At 38.8% G+C, this 23,510-nt stretch overlaps 1 pseudogene; it reads right to left on the reverse strand.

Moving 5' to 3' along the window:
• Positions 1–18,241, reverse strand: part of LOC149528409 (cullin-1-like) — a 37,257-nt pseudogene extending 19,016 nt beyond the window's left edge.
• Positions 18,242–23,510: the final 5,269 nt, after the last annotated feature.

A 23,510-nucleotide genomic window follows, 5' to 3' on the forward strand; every position in this document is an offset into this window, starting at 1 on the left:
TCTTTGAATGTTATCTTGGTTTTGTAGTGCATATATGGGCAGAAATGGGTCTGAATACTCTATTTTGGTGCATCACCTCCGTAGTTTAGGTAGGGTAGAGTTGTTTTCTGCATCTCCTTCTTCTCCTTTTCTTTGAGAGTAGTTAGGTGCGCCCTGATAGTAAGAGAAAGCCGGCCTTCTCCGGAGACTCAACCTCGCAGTTCAAGTCCCACAACTTGGAGGTTGTTTCCATGTTTCACTAGGTTGTCCTCGCGCATAGGCCTTGGACAAGGGTGCAAACCTAAGTGACAACAGTTTTTGGCACGCCCAGTGGGACAATCCTATTGAAGATTTAAAGTCTACTGGTGTCGAGAGAAGAAAGAGTTTCAGAGACTAATGTTGAAGAGGTAGTGCTGGCTTCAGTTTTCAAGCCTTGAAGAGGCTGATCCTTCAAAGTACTTGGCGACTCTGAACATCAACAAATCTAGTTCCAGGCCAAAGTTGTAGTGATTCATGCCCAGAACTAAAACAAGGGCATCTTCTAGAGGTAAATTTCAATATCAAGAGCTTTCTCTTTCAAATCCTAGAAGAAGGAGGACTAGAACTTCATTATCACCAGTTAGGGGTGCAATAACAGTTAATATACCTGTAAGGTCTGTCTCTACTCCTCCTACTGTTCGAACTCAGCCCAGATTGCCATCGACACTCATCAATAGAACACTTGTTTACATGGCACAGCCAAGAGTTCATGCTTTTGCCACCTTTAATGGTGGGAGTCCTCTATTGTTAGCCCAAAGACATGATATACCAATATCTGCACTAAAAAGTATACCTAATTTTACTGGTGAAACTTCCATCTCCCTTTAGAGCATATCCAAGAAGTAGCAAATGTCTGTAATATTCACGGTATTACAGAGGATGATGTTGCTGTCAGACTTCTAGACTCATCTTTAAAAGGAAAAGCATTACAATGGTATAGAGGCTTAGCTCATGGTTCTATAACTAATTGGGATGAACTAGGAGCAGGATTATGCAAACATTTTGAGGATAGAAGCGACCATCTGTCACTATTAGAGCAGTTGACTACAATAAAAAAGAGCCCTCCATGAGTGTATGACTGATTTTAATTATAGATTCCAAAAGACATGGGATAGAATACCTACTATAGTGAAACCTACCCCTGGTAATGCCTTCTTGCATTACCTTAGAGCTTTTAATAGTGATATTGCAACTACAATCCAAACTATGGGAGGAGATACCTTGCCTAATGCTTATGAGATAGCCATAAAAGCTGAGAACATTCTAATACAAGGAGAAAAATTGGCTCCAAGGCCTCCTATGCCTTTCTTTCCTGATGTTCCTAATCACCAACCAGCAATGGCCCCTCTTCCTACAACTTCTACATCACAAACCCTTACTCCAATCCTGCGAGCTTCTACATCCTCAAATGGGATAGATGAGCTCAAAGAAATGCTCCAAGGTCTAGTGCTAAATACAGATAAAAGAGAGAAGACCCTGGATAAAAAAATTGCAAGAGCAGGGGAGGGAGTTGAAGGGCCAGGGGAAGAGATTAGAGGATAGTCTCTCTATGATACAAAAAATGAGTAACAAGGTGGTGGCCTTAGAAAGGCAGCAAGCTCAAAGTGGCAAGCCTCCCCAACTGCAATATCAAGCTCCAAGTGGTGGTAGGCTTCCTAATCAATGGAATAGCTCCTTTGATCAGGGTAGGCAAAATAGTCATGCTTCTGCGTCGAGCTCAAATCATAACAGAGCTATAGTCCCTCAAAATAACTTGGCCCAAGATCAAGATTTCTATCCTTCTTGCAACTATTCTTATACCTATTGCATGTACTAGAAGGCAGAATCTTATATGGCCCTAACTATCCAAGAACCTTTAGCAAAGCAATCATACAAGGAGGATCATCCCAAGGAGGCCTCATATATTCAAAGGCAGGACGATTGCTCTTTCATGAATCATTAGATTGGGGAACATTTTAATGTAAACCAGGACTCTGTTGCTCATAACACAAGAAGTAAGAAGAGAGCTATGGAACACACTACCCCCCCCCCCTTTCCTAAGCAGGCCTCAACTTCAAGTGCTACACCTCATATACAAGTAGAAAATGAACAAACAAGTACTTCACAACAGCAAAAGCAAGATCCAAGAAAGAAAGATGCAGGTGATCCTTATGTTGCCCCATCTCAACCTCTTATAAGTGCAGTTCCCAAAGTTTCTACCAAAGTTCCTAATGCACCTTTCAGTGTGGTAGAGAAAATGAAGAAGACCAATGTGAATATCTCTATGTGGGATGCTGTTGCTACCATACCAATGCAGAAGAGGATGCTGCAGCAAGAATTAGAGAAGATTGAACTCAAGGATCAGCCATCTATCATGGAGAATGCCACAAGTCTAGTACAACCAGCAAGGGATGTGGAGACAAATAAAAAGGTTAGACCTCCTCCATTCTATGTTTCCCTAATTATAGGAGGCAAATTAGTCCACAATTGCATGATAGATTCAGGGGCTAGTAGCTCAGTAATGCCTAGGTGTGTTGATGATGCTTTAGGAATGAAATATGAGCCCATTGTTAGGGATGTGTTACAACTAGATGGTAGTACCTTCAAAAACATAGGTATCCTTAGGAGTGTGGAGATGGCCCTACATGCATGCCCTGGTTGCACTGTGATTCAAGATATATCTGTTGCTGAAGTCAAGCCCTATTTTGCCATCTGTCTTTCTTCACTGCTCAAATTGGTGGATTCATATCTGCTGATTGGTCATACATGTCATTTAAGACCAGATATGGAGCCAATGCCTCAATTAGAGCAGAACCTTAAGCCCTTCATCACACTGAATCTTACAAACCCAACTTCATCAATATGAATTGCCCTATTCTAGAGATGGATGAAAATGACATAGTAAATCAGCCTATCACTTCCATAGCAGAGATTCCTGATTTCTTCTTGGATGAGTGGGAAAATGCATATCAGTTTGAGCCTATGTCGGAAACTCTTGAGACAGGCCTTAGTACATATTGCATAATAGAGAAAGATGTTCAAGTCCCTAATCTAATCGGGACCAATGATGATATAAGCAGAATATGGAGTATGTACTTTCATGGCTTAAGGAATAGAAATGGATCAGGGGCTGGTGTTATGTTGATCTCTCCCACACAAATAAGATATTACTTCTCCTTTAGGCTCCAATTTAGTTGCACCAATAATTTGGCCGAGTATGAATCCTTGATTCAAGGTCTCTTACTTGCCCAAAAGAGGGGAATCCAAGCCTTGAAAGTATATGGAGACAGTGACTTGGTAGTGAATTAGGTGAGAGGCCAGAATATCACCAAAAATGGCCTGCTCAAGTCTTACAAACACAGAGTCTGGGATTTGCTTGAGGGTTTCAATGCATTTAATATTCAGAGCATTCCTAGGAAAGAAAATAAATATGCTGATAGACTTGTAGCGATGGGTGCAGCTTATGATGTACTAGGGAATCTTGAAGAGGAGAAGAAGCAAGAAATTAGGGTGGTAGTGAGGCCTGCCATCCCTGAAAACAACACTGATTGGCAAGTGTTTGACTCTGATGAACAAATTGTGAGTTTCTTGCAGAATGATGCAGAATTCTCAGATAGAAACCAGTCAAGGCTGCAAGATCAGTATGGTGATCAGATCATTCACCTTAGTTCTAACAAGTTGCCCAAGGGTCTCATTACTTTGGAGAGTGTTTTTAATCCTGATGATCAAACAAGAGGCAAAGGAATGAATCTAGCTACAGAAAAGGATGATTATGCCCCAGTTACAATTGCTGATGGAAAATCTCTGAATATGGGGAAGGTATGTTCTGAAACTGAGCAAGAAAACTTCATTCATTTATGTCAAGAATTTAATGATGTATTTGCTTGGACATATGATGACTTAAAAGGGTTTGACCCTAGTTTGTTTCAGCATACCATAGATCTAGTTGATAAGGCCAAACCAGTAAGGCAAAAACAGAGACTAGTGAATCCTAAGATTGAGCCCTTAATGAGAAAAGAATTATCCAAGTTGATAGAGGCCAATATAATATTTCCTGTCAAACACTCATCATGGGTAGCTAACCTTGTCCCTGTAAGGAAGAAGAATGGGGAAATCAGATTGTGTGTGGACTTTAGGGATCTTAATCAGGCTTCTCTTAAAGATCGCCATCCTCTCCCTTCCATGGAGCAAATTCTATCCAAGGTCAGTGGGTCAAGGAGATTCTCTTTTCTTGATGGATTCTCTGGTTACAACCAAGTGTTGGTTAAAGAATTTGATAGACATAAAATAGCATTTACTACTAAATGGGGCACCTATGCTTACTACAAGATGCCATTTGGACTAACAAATGCAGGTGCCACATTTCAGAAGGCAATGGAGATGACCTTCAAAAAATTAATTGATAAGTTTGTCTTAGTATACCTTGATGATATAACTGTATATTCAAAAGATGTAGAAAATCATTTCGATCATCTAAGGTAGGTATTTCTAAGATGTAGAGAGTTTGGGGTTTCCCTCAACCCAGCCAAGTGTGTCTTTGCTACAAGCCAAGGAAAATTATTGGGACACATTGTATCTGAGGACGGTCTGACCATTGATCTAGAAAGAAAAAAGGCAATACTTGCCCTTCCTCTTCCTAAACACAAGAAGGGGCTGCAAAGTTTCCTTGGTAGAATAAACTTTGTGAGAAGGTTTATCCCTAATCTTGCTACCATGGTGAAACCTCTTATAGCAATGCTTAAGAAAGACATGGTCTTCTCATGGACCAAGGAGGGGAAGGAGATTTTTGAAGAGATCAAGACAACCATAGCCTCAGCCCCTACTCTCATGAACCCAAATTTTGAGAAAGATTTCATCCTCTACACTTTATGTGGTGAGTCAAGTATCTCTGCTGTCTTGACTCAGACAAATGGTAAGGATGAGGAGCAGCCCATAGCTTTCTTTAGTGAAGGGCTCAAAGAATATGAAGATAAGTATAGCTTTTTTGAGAAGCAAGCCCTTGCAGTCATCAGAGCCTTGAAGAAATTCAAGCACCTCTTATCCCACAATAGGATCCATTTTTTGGTGTCCCATGCTAGTGTAAAAGATTTTCTGTTAAGAAAGGATATCAGTGAAAAGAGAGCTGGATGGATCACTAGGGTAATGGAATATGATGTTGATATTCAGATTACCAAGCTAGTAAGAGGGAGAGGATTGTGCAAAGAAATGTTATCAGGTCAGGATTCTGATGAAGAGGCTGCTATGGTATTAACAGAGCAGCAGGAGGAAGGAAATGTTAACGGCCTAAAGAGCTGGATAAATAATATGAAGAGCTTCTTATCAGGGGATGGATACCCTCAGAGATTGGACAGAGCTAAAAGAAGACAATATAGATTGCAGTCCATTCCCTATGTTGTAGTTGATGGTATCCTATTCATGAGGGATTTTAATGGGACCCTGTTGAGATGCATTGAAGAGGATCAAGCTGAGAGGATGATTAAGGAACTTCATGATGGCCCTGATGGTGGCCATTTCTCTGCAAGAACAACTGCTATGAAGATCATGAGGGCTAGTTATTACTGGCCATCTTTGTTTCATGATTGTCATAGATATGTGAGAAAATGTGAGAAGTGTGCTTTCTTCTTAGGCAAATAGAGACTTGCAGCCCTTCCCCTTCATCCTATTTAGGTGGATCAGCCCTTTACCCAATGGGGGTTGGATTTCATAGGCCCCATTAATCCTCCATCTAGTGCAGGTCATAAATGGATTTTGGCTTCTACTGATTATTTCACTAGGTGGACAGAGGCAATTGCCTTGAAGGATGCTACAGAATCATCAGTTGTTGAGTTCCTTGATGGAATTGTATCTAGGTTTGGTGCTCCTTCTACCATCATCTCAGACAATGCCAAGTCTTTTGTCGGGACCCAGATTTGTGCGTGGGCAATGGATCACAATATCTACCTGAGCACATCATCAAATTACTATCCTCGGGGTAATGGTTTGGCTGAGTCTTCCAACAAGAATTTGATCAGAATCATGAAGAGGACAATAGAAGACAATCAGAGGGTATGGCATAAGAAATTAAGAACTGCTCTGTGGGCTGATCGGATAACACCCAAGAGATCTATCAGGAATTCACCTTTTGTGCTGGTATATGGTAGGGAGGCCAGACTTCCAATCTCATTGGAGTTCCCATCCTTGGAATTGGCTCATCAGCTGGAATTGATTGAAGATAGTGTCATGTCAGTAAGAATGGCTGAGTTGATGGAGCTAGAGGAAAAAAGAGATAAAGCTATGAAGACCCTGGAGTTACATCAGCAACACGTGAAAAGGAACTTTGACAAGAGGGCCAAGGACAGGACTTTCAAAGAGGGGGATCTAGTTCTGAAATGGGATGCTGATAGGGCGAAACCAGGAAGACATTCTAAGTTTGATGCATTGTGGAGTGGCCCTTACCTAATCTCCAGTTGCAAGTAGGCCAACGCATTCTAGTTGAGCAGACCCAACGGTGAAGTTCTGCCCATCCCAGTCAATGGAATTTATCTTAAAGCTTGCTTATGATGAAGATTGTGAATCCATTTACATAGTTAGTCTGGTTTCTTTTCTGTTATTTCCTGCTTTTCAAGAAGTGTGCATGCACAGGGTTCTCTTTTTGAGTTGCCAGCTTCTGAAGTTCTGACAGTCTCAGGTTGCAGAGGAAGTTCTATTTTTGTTTCCAATTACAGAAACAAAGCTAAGGTTTTCAAGGTTTTCAATGTCCCAACATGCAAGTTAGGGTTTTGCAGTTCTTAGATTCACACTTTTTGACCCTGAAGCCCAATGGAGTTTTTGCAAGCATTGGTCTTATGCATCGAGAAGGCTCATGCCCCCTGTGAGTTGCCAGAATGTTACCACATTTTGTTTGCCCCGCCAAATTTCAAAATTTGAATGTTACCCTGCCCAACGGTCACCTCCCCGATTACTAATATTTTAAATACCCACGAAGATATCAAAATTACCTAAGTTCTGAACCTTATGATATTTTTACGCCTCGCAAGTTCTCCGCTGTCAGATCAAGGCTGATCAATGGTCGTCGCCATCTCGCTATGATGAAGTTGTGCGAGAGTTACGATGGTGACATAGCGTTTGGTCGACGCATGTCCGGTGGGTCTAGCTTGCAGGGAAGAGGATGGTGCGGGTTAGAAAATTTTTATCGTGGGTTGGAAAGCCCAACAGACAGCAAGGTGCCATGGCACTAACGGAAAACTCACAATTTTTTCGATAGCGACATAGCGACCTACCGGCCGGAGGGTGTTCGACAGCGAGTTCCAACATTCGGCGGGCAAGTTCGCGGCAATGGGAGTGTTCATGGCAAGCAGCCAGTTTCACAGGCCGGAAAGCCCAGTGCTATGGTGGTGAATCAAATGAGGCCACATGTCCCTCAGTAGGGTCAAGGTAGTACAGGCCCTCCAGGTTGGTGCCTTGTCAGACTGAGGTGGTGTTTCGTTAATCCAATGGGGAGAAAATCACGTGCGCCAAGTCAGAGTATAGTCAGCGTCACCAGTATGTGAAAGGGTTAGGATCTCTACCATCAGATCAAGGCCGATCGATGGTTGTCACCACCTCGCTATGGGTAAGCCGCTTGAGTTTTATGTTAGCGACAATGCGCCTGAAGGACACGTGTCCTTGTCGGTCCAGGTTTGGAGGCGCAAGAGATACAGATGGCAATATGTGACCAATTTCCATTCATTGACGCGCTGAGGGCAATATCCATCTTGCGTGTTGTCGGATCAAGGATAATCGACGACTGTCGCCATGGTGAAGATGTGTGATCTTTACCATAGCGACATGGCGCCCTTTTGCCATGTGTCAGTGGGGCCAGGTCTCGCCAGGGTGCGATCGCTGAGGTGTTGCCAGGTGTCGTTTGGGCATAAGTAATCACTGAGGTGGCGCTAGATATGATGGGCCCAGGGTAAGGAGAGCACAGAGCAGTACGAGGCAGTTCTGATCATCAGATTGAGACAGATTTATGGTGGTCACCATCTCTTTATGAGGAACTGCTCGAAAGATAATGTTAGCGACATCGCGTCCTGATGACACGTGTCTCACTGGCTCGGTCAATAAGGACGGTCAGTGGCTGGCAGTTAATGTAATCGTCACAGTTAATATTAATATCTGCAAGGGTGGCGCGGTTAGTTCAATGACGGAAGGTCAACCACGAAAGACTTCCCCAGGTGGCGAAATAAAGAAAGGTGATTGGCCCGCGTGGCCCAGTTGGCTGTAAGGCTAGGCTGATTCATGAACCAAAAAATGAAGATAATCGATTTTGTCGAGCAATCTGATCTTCATGATCAATCCTGACCTACCAGAGATGAATGCGAAACATAAAGGAAACACTCCACCGTCTCAGTCGATCCATCTACTGCATCAGGATCATTCATTGGCGCCGCTTCTATCTACTCGAGGCGTTCCTTTAGTCGAATATCTAATTTTGTACTTCAAAACCATGCTCGAGTGAGATCTTTGATCAATTTTTTGGGGTTCAATGGTAGTAGTTGAGCTGTTAATGCAGAATCATTTTCCTCAGTTATGCCTGAACTATAAAGGCAATTTGGTGATCTTTTCAAAAAAAAGGGACCCTTCTCTATTATTCTCTGCTACTACTCGCAGGTTTGCAGTGTAAAATTCCCTGTGTCTCTGAACTATATAACATTCTGTATCATCTCCTTTAGCCATCGATGTGCATGTGCATTCATCTTGCCTCTCATTGGTGTACTGTTGAGATCTGTGACTGGCATACTGTATCTATTCTTGGCCTATTGGATAATTCATAAGTGAAACTCTTTTCCTTGTGTTATTCAATTGGTTCTCTGATCTGTATGTGGTTACTGATTGACATAAGTCTGAGTGTGTATGTCTTTGAATGTTATATTGGTTTTGTAGTGCATATATGGGCAGAAATGGGTCTGAATACTCTATTTTGGTGCACCACCTCTGTAGTTTAGGTAGGGTAGAGTTGTTTTCTGCATCTCCTTCTTCCCCTTTTCTTCCGAGAGTAGTTAGGTGCACCCTGATAGTAAGAGGAAGCCGGCCTTCTCTGGAGACTCAACCTCGCAGTTCAAGTCCCACAGCTTTGAGGTTGTTTCCATGTTTCACTAGGTTGTCCTCACGCATAGGCCTTGGACAAGGGTGCAAACCTAAGTGACAACACATACCCCCCTCTCTCTTTCCCTCTCCCACCACCTACTTTCTCTCCCCCATCGTCGTACTCTCTCTCTCTGCCACCCCCTACTCTCACACTCTCACACTCTGTCCCATCCCCTGTTCTGTCTCTCTTACACACACACTCCCATCCCCCCTCTCTCTTTTCCTCTCCCACTGCCTACTTTCTCTCCCCCATCGTCATACTCTCTCTCTGCCACCCCCTACTTTCTCAAAACACATCACTCCCCATCCTCCCTACTCTCTATCCTCCCTACTCTCTCTCCCATCCCCTCCCTCTCTCTCTTCCTACTCTCTCCCATCCTTTACTCTCTCTCACTCTCCCTCTCCCACCACCTACTCTCACTACCTCTCTCACCCCCTCTCCTCTCCCATCCCCGGCTCTTTAGATCTCTCACACACACTCTTATCCCCCCTATCTCTCTCCCTCTCCTACCACCTAATTTCTCTCCCCCATCCCTTACTCTCTCTCCTCTTCCATCCCCTAATTTGTCACTCTTACACACATTCCCATTCCCCCTCTCTCTCCCTCTTCGATTGCCTACTTTCTCTCCCCCATCGTCGTACTCTCTCTACCACCCCCTACTCTCTCTCACATTCACACTACTACTACCTACTATCTCTCTCTCTCAAGTTCTCTCTCTCCCTCTCTACTCTCTCTCTCTCTCTCCCATCTTGTACAAGCTCTCTCTGCCTCTCCCACTCTCTCTCCCACTACCTACTTTATCTCCCCCATCCCTTTCTCTCTCTCTCGTCTCCCATCCCCTACTCTCTCACACTCTCACACTCTCCCCCATCCCCTACTCTCTCTCTCCTCTCCCATCCCCTACTCTCTCACACTCTCACTCTCTCCCATCCCCTACTCTATCTCTCTTACACATACACCCCCATCCCCCCTCTCTCTTTCCCTCTCCCACCGTCTACTTTCTCTCCCCCATCGTCGTACTCTCTCTCTCATCCACCCCCTACTCTCACACTCTCACACTCTCTCCCATCCCCTGCTCTATCTCTCTTACACACACACACTCCCATCCCCCCTCTCTCTTTCCCTCTCCCATCACCTACTTTCTCTCCCCCATCGTCGTACTCTCTCTCTACCACCCCCTACTTTCACACTTTCACACTCTCTCCCATCCCCTACTCTCTCACTTTCATAGATACACACACTCTTATCCCCCCACTCTTCTTCTTCTCTCCCATCCCCTACTCTCTACATCTGTCACACACACTCCCATCCTCCCTATTTCTCTCCCTCTCCCTCTCCCTCTCCCACTCCCTCTCCTACTGCCTACTATCTATCTCTCTCAAGTTCTCTTTCTGCCTCTCTCTCTCTCTCTCTCCCATCCCTTACTCTCACTCTCTCTCCCATCCCCTACTACTTTCTCTCAAACTCTCACACTCTCTCCCATCCTTTACTCTATCTCTCTTATAAATAAATACACATTCCCATTGCCCCCCCCCCTCTCTCTCTCTCGCAGTCCTTGTCCCACTGCCTACTCTCTCCCATCCCCTACTCTATCTCTCTTAAATGCTTCCATTCCACCTCTCTCTCTCTCCCACTCCCTCTCCCACCGCCTACTCTCTCTCTCTCTCTCTCTCTCTCTCTCTCTCTCTCTCTCTTTCTCTCCCATCCCTCTACCATTGCCTACTCTCTCTATCTCTCTCTCCCCTCTCTCATTCTTGACTCTATCTCTCTTTGACACACACACACCCATCCCCCCTCTCTCCTCTTCCATCCCCTACTTTTTCTCTCACTTGTTCTCCCTCTCCCACTCCCTCTCCCACTACCTACTCTCTCTCTCACTCTCACTCTTACTCTCTCCCTCTCCACTCTCTCTCTCTCTCTGCTACCCTCTAGTCTCTCTTAAATTTTCACACTCTCCCCTATCCCCTACTCTCTCTCTCTCTCTCTCTCTCTCTCTCTCTCTCTCTCTCTCTCTTACACAGATTTCTATTCCCCCCCTGTCTCCCCCTCTCCTACTCTCCCTCCCATTGCCTACTCTCTCTTCCATCCCCTACTCTCTCTTTAGCTACTTTGTCTTCCCCCTCTCCCATTCCATACTCTCTCTCTTTCACACACATGCACTCCCATCCTCCTCTCTCTCAAGTTCTTCCTCTCCCACTCTATCTCCCATCACCTACTCTCTCTCTCCTCCATCCCCTACTCTTAATCTCTCTCTCCCAACTTGTACTCTCTCTCACACTTCCTCTCTCTCCCATCCCCTACTTTAAATCTCTTTCCCCCATCCCGCACTCTCTCTTTTCCACCCGTACTCTCTCACACTTCCTCTCTTTGCCACCTCTACTCTTTCTCACTTTCTCTCTCCCATCCTGTACTCTCTCCCCTCTGCTATCCCCTACTTTCTCTCTATCTCTTTCATGCACACAAATAGCCATTCCCCTATCCCCCCCCCCACCTAGTTCTCTTTTGTAACTTACATCTTAATAGTGCATGTGCACTATAGTGCTTGCACCCTATAGCACGCACGCGCTATTTAGAACTGAGGTTTAAATAGCGCGTGCACGCTATAGGGCACACGCACTATTTAAACCTTAATCAAACCCAAGCCTAAGGCTTGGTTTTTCCTTGGAGATCCAACCCAGAGGTTTGGATTTGATGAACAGGCCTGAGACATGTTTTCCAACAAACTTACAAAAAATGATTGTTTTTTCTTCTGTGCTCCCCTTCAAGATTTTTCGTGGTTGGGTATCGATAAGATCAGGTCACATAGCATTATAGGTCTCTGTGTTAGCTATCTAACCATATAATTTATTTTTAATTTGAACTATTTCAAGCCTTTCATCTATAATTTATTTTGAATGTATGTTCATTTTTTGTCAAAAACCACCACGTACTAATTGGGCTATAGATTTTAGCTCGTTCATAGAATTTTGTAACAACTTAATTTTTTAGAAACTACACTCCATTCTACACACTTCGAAAAAAAAAAGTTTTGATTTTAGATATTTTTTATTTATTTCTAGGGGGAGCACACAGATATTTCACGTTTTTGGGATGTGTCTAGTTAAAAAATTCGTTAAAAAAAAAAAGACATTATAAAATTACTCGAAAAATCTGGGATAAACTACATAGTGTTAAGTAACTTTTGACCAGAGCGATTAAAAAATTTCAAAAAAAAAGTTAAAATTTTAGGGGGGCCACACTTTGTACTGTGCTATGTTTTTTTGGAATAAACAGTACCACTTTTTGTGGCCCCCTTTTTTGAGGACCTAAAACTAAACTATTTTGAAAAAAAATTAGTAGTTTAGAAACTAGATTCAAAGGACTACAACTTTTTTTTTTGTCATATCTGAAAATTTTGAGCGTAACTATCTTCAAATTCTTGTTGAAGTTCAAAATTTGCAGATTTCAAGAAAAAGGTGTCCACTTATACCCCCCTTTTGGCACCACAACTTTGTGCACTTACCCAGTATGTTGTTATTATAATCTATGATTTCTTAAGAAAGATATTGAAGAAGATGACTAATGCATGGTATACAAAGGTAAGAAAGAAATAAAATACATTATCTTTTCTAGACACTATTGATGAAAGAGCTATTAAAACACAACGTTTCTATTCAAATTTACCCGTAAAACTCTGCAAACAAGTCTTTATCACTAATGTATGCAAGAAGCTTGACAACCTGCAATATTGTGAGACAATAAATTAAGTGTATACAAAATCATAGAAAAAGAGCCAACATTGAAGAATGGAAGACTCAAAAGCCACACAAACCTTTTCAAGGGTATCTTCAATATCTTCATCACTCAATTTTTCACTACCACCTTTTTTCAAGATGTCATAAAAAGTAGCAAGCAATTTAGCACTTGTGCTTCCTACAACTCCCTTATTACAGAACACTTTCAAATGCTTCCTTCAGCACCTATAAATGGAAATACAAATGCATAAGAAACGTGATTAAACATTCTACATAATTTGTAAGCTTAACTCAACCAACTTGGAGGAGCAAAAGGACACAAAGAAAACAATATTTTCACCTACCTTGTGAAAAAGAGAATGATTCATAAAACATTCATTAACATATTGCAAGTACTTGTCATGCAATTCAATCACTTTCCTCATGAATGCCTGCAATGTAGCCATAGAGGATAGAAACAAGCTATTATTCAAAAGAACAAGGACTGAAATCGTATGCACATCTTCTACATGCCAAGCTATCTTACTCATGCAATTCTTTAAATGAACAAAATCCATTGCTACAATATATAAAAATTGAAATCATAAATGTCATGTAATATACTACGTATTGTAAGTAGCCACAATTAATAAAAGACACAGACAAGTCTCTACCTGCTCCTATGCACCAACCATGTCCTTCTTTTCTGCCTAGAATCCAATGTAAAGTGGAACAAAGATCAGCCAGGACCTTAAACAATGAAACCCTAAAATCTAATTTAAACTAAAATCATTGAAATTAGTCTGGTAATGGACTTATGACATCAAACTAGATAGAGCTAAAAATTACCTTCTTATTGGTGGTTGTGTCTTCTGCATGCTTAACTAACGATGTTCCCTCACCAGTTACATGCTACAGAAAAGAGATGCATAATGAGAAACCAAACCACAATGAAATCAATGAGATTTTCTTTCATCTCCAAGAAAATCTTGTGAATTTGGAACTAAACGGTTTAGCAGATTTCCAATTAATATTTATACTTGCTTGAAAATTTGAGCCACGGGTTCCAATCCTTTAGGTATCCTACAAAATAATCTATACATCCTTGAAAGATCATCCACCTACACCAAAAGTCAGAAATAGTAGAAGATTGTAAGCAACAAAAATACTAAAAAGCATGGTCGCAACTCCCACACAAATAGCAATATTAAAACTCATAGACCAAAATAATACCTTGTCATCTCTTAGCAATGCATGGCAACTTGAATGTTCCTTCTCCAACAATTGACTCTCATATTGAGATAGTAATTCATTTTGTACTTTTTGTAGAAAAGAACACAAAAATGTAACCTTTTTCATCTGATTTTGAATTTTGGCTTCAGAAAACTATTAATGCGAGCCCTAGACATTCCTGAAAGCCTTGGGAAGTCCAATATCAAAACTTGAAAATCTAAATTCTAAAACAAGCAAGTCGATTTTCATGTCTATTTATTAGCAACATTTTTATGGTTGGCTGAATCCACAGACTCTCATAGAAATAATGTGTATTTTATAAAGACTTACTTCTAGTAATTTATGTTCACTACTAGAATGCAGATAATGGGCATCTCTCTCTTTTTCTCACTTCAAACATTCCTCAGCTTGTAGTACAAAATTGATATGCATTAACTTTTAGATAAAGAGCCTTTTCATAATAGAAGGCAAAATTGTTAAATCATGTTTCCTTTCCTAACTCCCCCTTCAGTGCTTGCCTTGAGCATATAATCTGGACAAGAATCCTCTAGAATCCACAAGGAAGCCTTTCGAGAATAGTAAGAAGCAGTGTCTTCCAACATGGGTACTTCGAAATCCTTTTCATAGAACTCCATGCTACCCATCCCAATCTCTACAAAGATGCCAAGAACATTTTTCAACAAAGCCCGATCAATTTGTTCTCCTTCACGTTCCTTATCAATCTGAGATAACATTTTTGAATAAGAACATATTTAGTAAATAAATAAAATTATAAAAAAGTCTAAAGAATTGTTGACAAATTATTAACATTTTTAGAAATATACCAGATTTATCACTGCATCCTTTACATTATTCCTAATTTCTTGATAGACCTGCAAAAGGAAAAACATTGCTCCAAAATTGCTAATGTTATTTAGCATATTTAATCTACTCATAAATATCAATCCTACTACCATATATATGATAAATAGGTGAAAAACAATATGAAGATACAGAACAGAGCAACAACATTGGATATTTATAGTTATACTGACCAGTTCACGAAAGCACATTAAACCAACTTCATTTAGTGCTGGTAGTGAGCGCCTTGCAATGAAGTAGCGGTCCAAGTAATTAAAAAAATGAGAAAGCCACCGAACCATTACTTTGTGATTTTCCCAACGCTTCACTAGTTCTCTCAACATAAACTCATCATGCTTCCCCCTTAGGGCTGGTAGAACCTGCGTTTAACATTTAAGAGAATTCAAACAAAAAGCAAGAAGCACGGTCCAAAGGACTACAAATAGCACATACCATACCAATTCAAAGCTTTTCAGGCAGCAAATATTACCACCAGTTCCACCATATCAGATTCTCATAGAATAGCCAACAAATGAAGGAAGAAAATCTATCAAAGAGTACATAACAACAACAAAATAATAACAAAAATGCTTGTAATTCAAAATTAGACCTTGCATTAGAAACCTCGTTCATGATCACATAACATGTAACTTGCCACTCTGAACAAATGGAAATCTTTTCCTCTAAGATATAAAGAAATGACAGATGCACCTCATGTGATTAGAAAACATTTAGTTCTACCAGATTTAAATGCAGAAGTAATTCATAAATCTTTGTCATAGGTCCAGACTCCAAACCATATCATCCAGTCTGCCACAATTTCTTATTTTCAACGATTAGCCACTGCAATCCACTTTTTATCCAACAATTCTTTCTTGGGAATAAAATACATATACATAATATTTTTTGGAGACCTCCATTTCTTGGAACTCAATTACAAGGAATGCAAGGAATATGGTCTGCTTCATATTTAAGCGCCCAAAACAACTCCATTTTGTGGCCATTACTTGTTGTTGTGCATCCCATGCAATTCTGTACTGCCATTTTTCCATGGCATCATCATTCTGCGGTATTCACTCAGACTAAACAACCAACAAACTTAACCACTAACTAAGATAAATAAAGGCTAGTAAACATCAAATTGTTTACAATGGTTTCAAATTACTTGTGTTTTCTTTCTACATTTGACACTGTGTTGCCATATTGCATTACATTTCACTCAGATTTCCTACAATCTTGCCCTAACAAAGTATCAATGTGTGTAACCTTCTCCAACCCATTTGGGCTCAAACTCGGCCTCATTTCTTAAGGTGTCAATCCTTTGCCTTAACTCTGTCTAATCCCTTTTAGTCTATCTTTGCACTTGACAAGAATTGATCCCTTTAACATGTCCATTATAAATTTAATAGGTACTTATAATTGTTAAAAAAATAGAAAATTGTTAACATATGAACATGGATTGAAAACAATTCCTTATAGGCAACCTTATCAAGCCCTGTTTTCCACCACATTGTCGCTTCTATTATATTTCTCAATTCGGATAGCATAGTCACAGATTCACTTTTATAGGAACGCTTTGTTTCCTATTGCAATCTTTCAACTTAAGCATTATGAATGGCATACTAAACCTATTAGTTTTTGCATTAATTTCTTAAGGATTTTAATTCCACAAGGGGGAGATCTATACAGCCTAAAGATTTTGATTCTATGATAAGGGGGCATAAGTTTCAAAAACCTATAATCATTGGCAGTGCTAACTGCTAAGGGGGCATGAGTTGTGCAAGCATGAATCTCATAATCATAGGCAGTGTTACTATTTATAGCCATTGAATAAATATGTTGACAACATATAATATTTATAAATATATCAAACTCCAGGAAATACTATGCAGTAAAAAGCAATAATAAAATAACTGTGCAGGAGGTGCACAGTTACATGACAGATCCATTTTTACTTATGAACAAAAAGAAACAAATAATAAACAATCCAACATATGTACTTTTTCTACAGCATGGTGTTAGTCCTTGTCCATTATCTTTTTACCAACAGTTCCAACAGATGTGTGCAGTTGTGATTAATCCAGGCAAGACCTGTCATAAACTGCCTAATGAAGATCACACAAATCTGATATATAATTTGATAGCTGTAACATATGATCCATGAGAGAAATTTAGCTTAAAAGATGCACTTTCTAAGACTTCTATAAACTCAAGTTTGAGGATCCATGTAGTACCCATGGAAATATGTTTGTAAAACTACTGTATTGCAACTGGAACAAATTTATAGTAAAAAATTTAGAAAGGAACTTGAAGAACATACTAACCACTCATCTTCATCATGTTGTCCAGATGAACAGCTTCAGTAGCCATATGTTGAGATAAATGACTCTAATTGGTTTTAATTTTTATAAATGGAAAGTTTTTCGATGGTTAGGGTCCATTAATATTCTTTGCATGCATCAAAATATTTGTTATTTATGGAAATAAAAAGAAGATAATCAGAAAGCCTTTTACAAAGGATTTTCGACGCCCACAAAGAAAATTAAGCATATTCAGAGTGTCTGCAATGCAGACTAATCACAAAGTTTGCTAAATCTCCAATATACAGATGGTTGTTTTCCCTCGAGATAACTACAGAGGCATACAATACTAGCAAAGCTACTATCTGAAGAAGCTATGGTGCATACTTCATAGACTAATAAAAATTAGATCCGAGTTCTAGAAAAAAAAAACTAACCATTGAATTTATATATTCTTCAAAAGATTCCCTGTATCTCTCATACAGTTGCTGCGAATAATCCTGAGGAGGTTTCTGCGTACACATGTTATATATAGTCACGTATATGCAGTTAAGAAAAGCAATAGCTACATATTGTAGACATGGTAAAAAAGCAGTTCATATGAATGATTGAGAACGCTTCTATTAATAACTGTGTGAATGTTTCTATTTTTCTATCAACAATAAAATTGTGTACACAAAATCTATAAAGCAATGCTCAATCTCAGTAATACATAAAGCATGTGAAACCTAGAAACCAAATAGAGTAGTGTTAACATAATATAGCTTCTTCTGTAAATAAAGCCAACAAGAGCATCATCAATGTAATGAAAAAATTGGGTTAAAAATGAGAATAATATAACAGCAGAAAAACAAAAAAGAACTACATGCATTATTGAGCCAAACAAACTATGAAAAGCACAACAATGGATATGTATAAAGCATCATGTACTCCTCAGAACTAAATTGCTGCTCAGGAACCCCTTCCAAGATGTTGACAAGCTTCTTGATTCCTTTCTGCAGGAATTCCCACCCCTGTTCAAGATCTATGGTCTTCCTGTCTGCCATGGTCATTTTTTTCGGAAGCTCAGCTCCAACCCCAGACGTTATTTACTGGTCTCAGTATCATGCACTCCCTGAAAAATAGCATCAAAACTGTAGAAGCGACCAAATAGGAAATGAATGCTAGGATCATGCAATTGCGAAAAACAAGAGCCAAAAGTTTAGCTCACATATGAGAATCAGAATACACATAACCTCGCTCTCTGACAACACTTCGAGAAAACTATAGCTAGGGCTAATCTAATGAAAACTAACGAAATTAATGATAAGTCATTGAAATTGGGTAATGCTAGCAGTATAAATGCAACCTATTGGGCAATTCAGGTGGATGCTAATATATTGGAAGAGAAGCTAATAAATAAACTATGAACTTAACTAGCAACATGAGCATTTCATTATCTGAAAAAACAAAACAATTGGAAGAGTTAATCTAACTTAACTAAATTTCTAATGTGATACAACAACAAAAAAGAGACAATTAACGGATGTTAGTGTCAAAGCATCTCCTCAACATCTTTTAGTGTAAATTAGGAATACATGTCAATCTATTAGATCATCTTTACAGCTTAGCTTTGTTTGATATGTTTTTGTTGCTGACAATTTGAATTCTTGTTGAATGGAAGGTATAAGAAGATGGAAACTTGCATAACACCACTTCCAGAGGTGAATGATATCCATGATGTTGCAGTGGGGCCTTAGAAAAATGGCCAAAACGTTTTGCAGTTGTCCCTCCGAGGATAAGCAGTGGCAGTCTCCCTGGAATTACAGCTGAAAAGTTCGGTGAAGATAACAAACTATGGAATGAGAGAGTTTCATACTACAAAACGTTCAATGGCCGTCTGGGGCAAGGAGGATACAGAAACATCATGCACATGAACTCTGATTTGGGAGGCTTTGCTGCTGCCTTGGCAAATGATCGCTCATGGGTCATGAATGTAGTTCCATCCGATGCAAAACTAAATACTCTCGGTACCATCTACGAACATGTATTGATTGTACTTATCACAACTGGTAAGCAAAATATTTTTGGGCATATTCTCAAATATAATATAATATTGGACCCACAATTAGCCAACATTGTGCCCTGCATGCATGAAGTTTCTACAGTCGATGATACATTATTGGACCTACAATTAGGCAACATTTTGCCCTGCATGCATGAAGTTTCTACAGTCTATGATAAATTGTTGGATGGTTTTTGGATTTGATGGCATTAACAATTTTTTATTAATATTTTAAATCATATTCTGTGATTCATATGAATATAGACATGATTGATCATAGAATATGATCCAAAGTGTTAATAAAAAATGGACAATGCAGTCAAATCCAGAGTTACCCAATAATATTCTGATTGTTTTATAAAATTTGATATAGCGTCTGACCTTGCTACACCTCATGATTAGAGTTAAGGTGAAATGGGAACTAAATGAACAGCTCCCAAATTGAAGATATTTTGTTGTTTAACGTAAGTCCCTAACAATTGCTTGGCCAGTTTTTCTTCAAAGTTAAACCTAGATGTAACCTTCACATATCTTCAATTTATGACTTTCCATAAACCCCTGCCATGAAAAATTAATACCCAGGTGTTGTCCAAAATATTAACATAAATTGTATGACATGAGATAACATGGTTTTGGTACTTGGACTCACCAAGAGTATGCTATTAAGCCTATTTGGATGGTATGACAAAGGCATGTTTTTGGATTGTAGGTGTGAGGCCTTTTCAACATATCCCAGAACTTATGACTTGATTCATGGCAGTGGTGTCTTCAACATGTATCAAGACAAGTAATGGTCTATTTCAATGTTCATATATTATCTTATGCAGAAATCCTCCATGGGTATGTTAAAGATTAATAAGTTTTTGAAATCTTCAAAGTTAAATTGGTTTTAAGAACAATCGAAGTACATATTATGATGTAAGTAAATTTTTGAAACCTTCAAGATTAAATTGGCTTTAAGACCAATCGAAGCATATATTTTGAAATAGAAATTTGTTACTGTAACAGTTAAAACTTTGTAAGTTTTCTTTGGATTAGATCTTGCCTCCAAGATACATAATGAGGCTTGCACTAATTGTTGTCTGAGTGCATGTAAGGAAAATCATATCTACAGCATCGTAGAAGCCTGGTGGAATGGGTGTTATTGGTGATCACCTAGTGAAGCATAACACTTCCTCTATATCCAAAAAACAACTTAGTTGCTAAAGCATAAGAGTGCAGAAGTATCTGCCAACATCTGATAACCGTTTCATTAGCTGATAAAAGTGAGTGGAGCAAGGTTTATTACAAAAGAAAAAGGTATGAATGAATGCAGAAATCCAATCTCTAAAAAGGCTTAGTTCCATCATTATTTTATTGTTTCTTGTATGGCTAAATAAAATCAAGACCAATATGAATCCTAAAATGAAGAGAATGTTAGATTAGGAGAATTAAATAGGAAAAATTATTTGGGGAATACGGAAGGAGACGTTTCAACTTTCAAATATTGAGATATCTCAGAAAAAATCTACTACAAATTTGGAAATGTTTGTTATACCCTAGGGCCTAAAATCAAGTTTTTGAGCTTCATCCTTTTAGATCTACAGCAAACACTAGGATTGAGGTATAAGACCAAAGTTGAGGTATAAGACTATCCAATAAAGTATAACGCTTGAAGTAAAGACCCGAAGAAAGAATGCTATACTATTCTGTCTGTAATAATCTTCATATGAAGATAGCTACAAAGGAAGAAAATCAATATAAATAGGTATAATCCAATGGCTATAGGTCCCCTTGGGAAAGGTCCAAATATCCATGCTCTAGTCATTTTAAAGCCTCATAGATACAAAAAGTGACTCTAGCTAATTAGGCTATTTGTTACTTGCATAGATAATTGAATAACCCTGTAATCAAGCCTTAGATTTTATCTCTAGTAAAAAGATTTTAAGATCCTAATCTTTATAGAAATAACACTAACCCCTTGTAAATCTAAATCTCTTTTCACCAACAAATTTTAGAATCCTAGTTTTAACCAAACAAACTCAGAGGCAGAGTAGATATAGATAAATAATCACAACATTTATAATAAACTCACATTCAACAAATGGGAACTTACTTGTTAAGTGCAATAAACGCACCGTTGAGAACAAACGTTCTTGTCACAAGCAACCATCCAATAATGACCAACCTGCCATAAACAGTAAATCTTATCAAGGTGGAGAAAAATAAAAATAAACTAAAAAACATACATTTCATGAAGCATATTAAAATTTTGAAGAAACCAATATAAGGCTTACCCACATATAATATGCTTGAAGCCAAGAATAGTCAATACTGTCAGTCAGTCACCCTCAAAAGCATCAGTATAGATATGATACATTTTACCTATAGCAGAATAGAGGAACCAATAACAAAAACACTAGAGTCTAGAACCACTAAAGTTGGAACATTTTGTTTTAATGTTTGTAGGAAATGATCTAGATCGTATGCAGCATGTAAAGTAATAAACAGAGAAAAGAAGAATTCTAGAAACGCAATGTTTGCAAGGTATGATTTTTGAGACAGCAGATGAAAGCATCTATGGTAATTTTGGTCAAAGCACACACTGAAGACAAAATAGTGGCAAGTTTTAGATTGGTGTGTTGGACTTGGGTTAGAATTATGATAGAGCAATTCATTCTTGCAATGTCCCCTTAATCATGATCTTGACAAAACTAAGGAACTCAGTCTCAAGTTTAAATGATTAAAGCTAGTATAACTGATAACAAAAATCATCATTCCAAATTGGTTTTAGGTTGGTTGGTGAAGTTGTATGGGTTGTAAGGAGTTTGTTAAACATTGATAATTTTTTTGGGCATATTGATTTAGTTAGTATTATGAAGGGATACATTTGGTTTTGAGTGTATTGATCTAGTTAGCATTTTGAAGGGATATGTTTTAGATTGCATCTTAAGTGAAATTAATAGTATGGAACATGATATCAATTAATGACATTAAATCAAATAAGTTTGATTATTTGTATGTATGCTAAATAGGTGGAGTTCAAATTGTATCTTGCAATTTATTTGGGGCGTATTGACTCTTACAATAAAAAGATGAGGTTTACATCATACCCTAACTAAGATTAATGATATGGATACAATCAAGCCTCAATACTAAATCAAATGAGTTTTATTTTTTGGGTATCTATTAAATGGAGAAGTTGATATTGTGTCTTAAGATTTGCTTGGAGTGCAGTGATGTTGTGTAGTGAAAGGACACAATTTAGATCATACCCTTAGTGAATTTAATATTATAGACTCAATCAACCCTTACACTAACCAATGAATTTTGATTATTGTTAAGTGGATGGGGTTGAAATTGCACCTTGAAAGAATTTGCAGTTTCAAGGCCTATCAATCCTTGATAATAAGTTGAAGAAGACCAATTATTTAAGTTTTTTTTTTAATGAATTAGACATGGCCCAACATGGAAGCTATTATATCGTTGACACAATATTGAAGAGGGTTGGCTATTTTTGGCCCTATAAAAGAGATGAAGGCAATGTCATAGAAAAGTTTAGATCAAGACAATGTTTAAAACAAATTTGATTGCATGAATACCCCTCAGTCCTTCATATTACATGTAAGGGGTTTTGATTATTTGTTTACTTATAAAAGGGAAAGGTCAAGATGGGGTAGACATTTGATTATCCATCAATTGCTAAAGAAATGGGGCTAGGATTGTGTATTAGTATAATTATTCAAGAACTTGTTAGAGAGATGATGTTGGGATCATCTAAAAAGAATTGATTATTTGTGCACTAGTCAAGATTATACCTCTAAGAAAATTAGTGGTATGGACACCCTTCATTTATTGGACCTAATTCAAAGAAGTTTGGTTACTTATTTAACTATTAGAGGGACGGGGTATGATCTTTAGTGGCTTGGAGACCATAAGTTCCTCACACTAAGCCAAAGAAGTTTGATTATTCTTGTACTTGGTAAAAAGACAAGGTTGAGATATACCCTAAAAGGAATTTGAAAATACAGATGCCCATTGTTCCTTGACAATAAGTGGGGGATGTTGAGATAGCATCTTATTTGTGCTCTTGTAAAAGGAAGATGTTGAGATTGAACCTTGAGAGAATTTGGTGGTGTGAAGGCCTTTAGACATTGACACAAGTTGAAGAAGTTTGATTTTGTTTACATACCCATTAAGGGGATGAGAATGAAAGATACCTGAAAAGAGTTCAATGACTTGAAATTATTTTAGTCCTTTTCTAAGTTGAAAATGTTTGATTACAATGCACTTGTGAC

Source organism: Cupressus sempervirens, chromosome 11, assembly GCF_028749045.1.
Source record: "Cupressus sempervirens isolate cs-2001-9-10 chromosome 11, ASM2874904v1, whole genome shotgun sequence".
NCBI classification, from domain to species: Eukaryota; Viridiplantae; Streptophyta; class Pinopsida; order Cupressales; family Cupressaceae; genus Cupressus; species Cupressus sempervirens.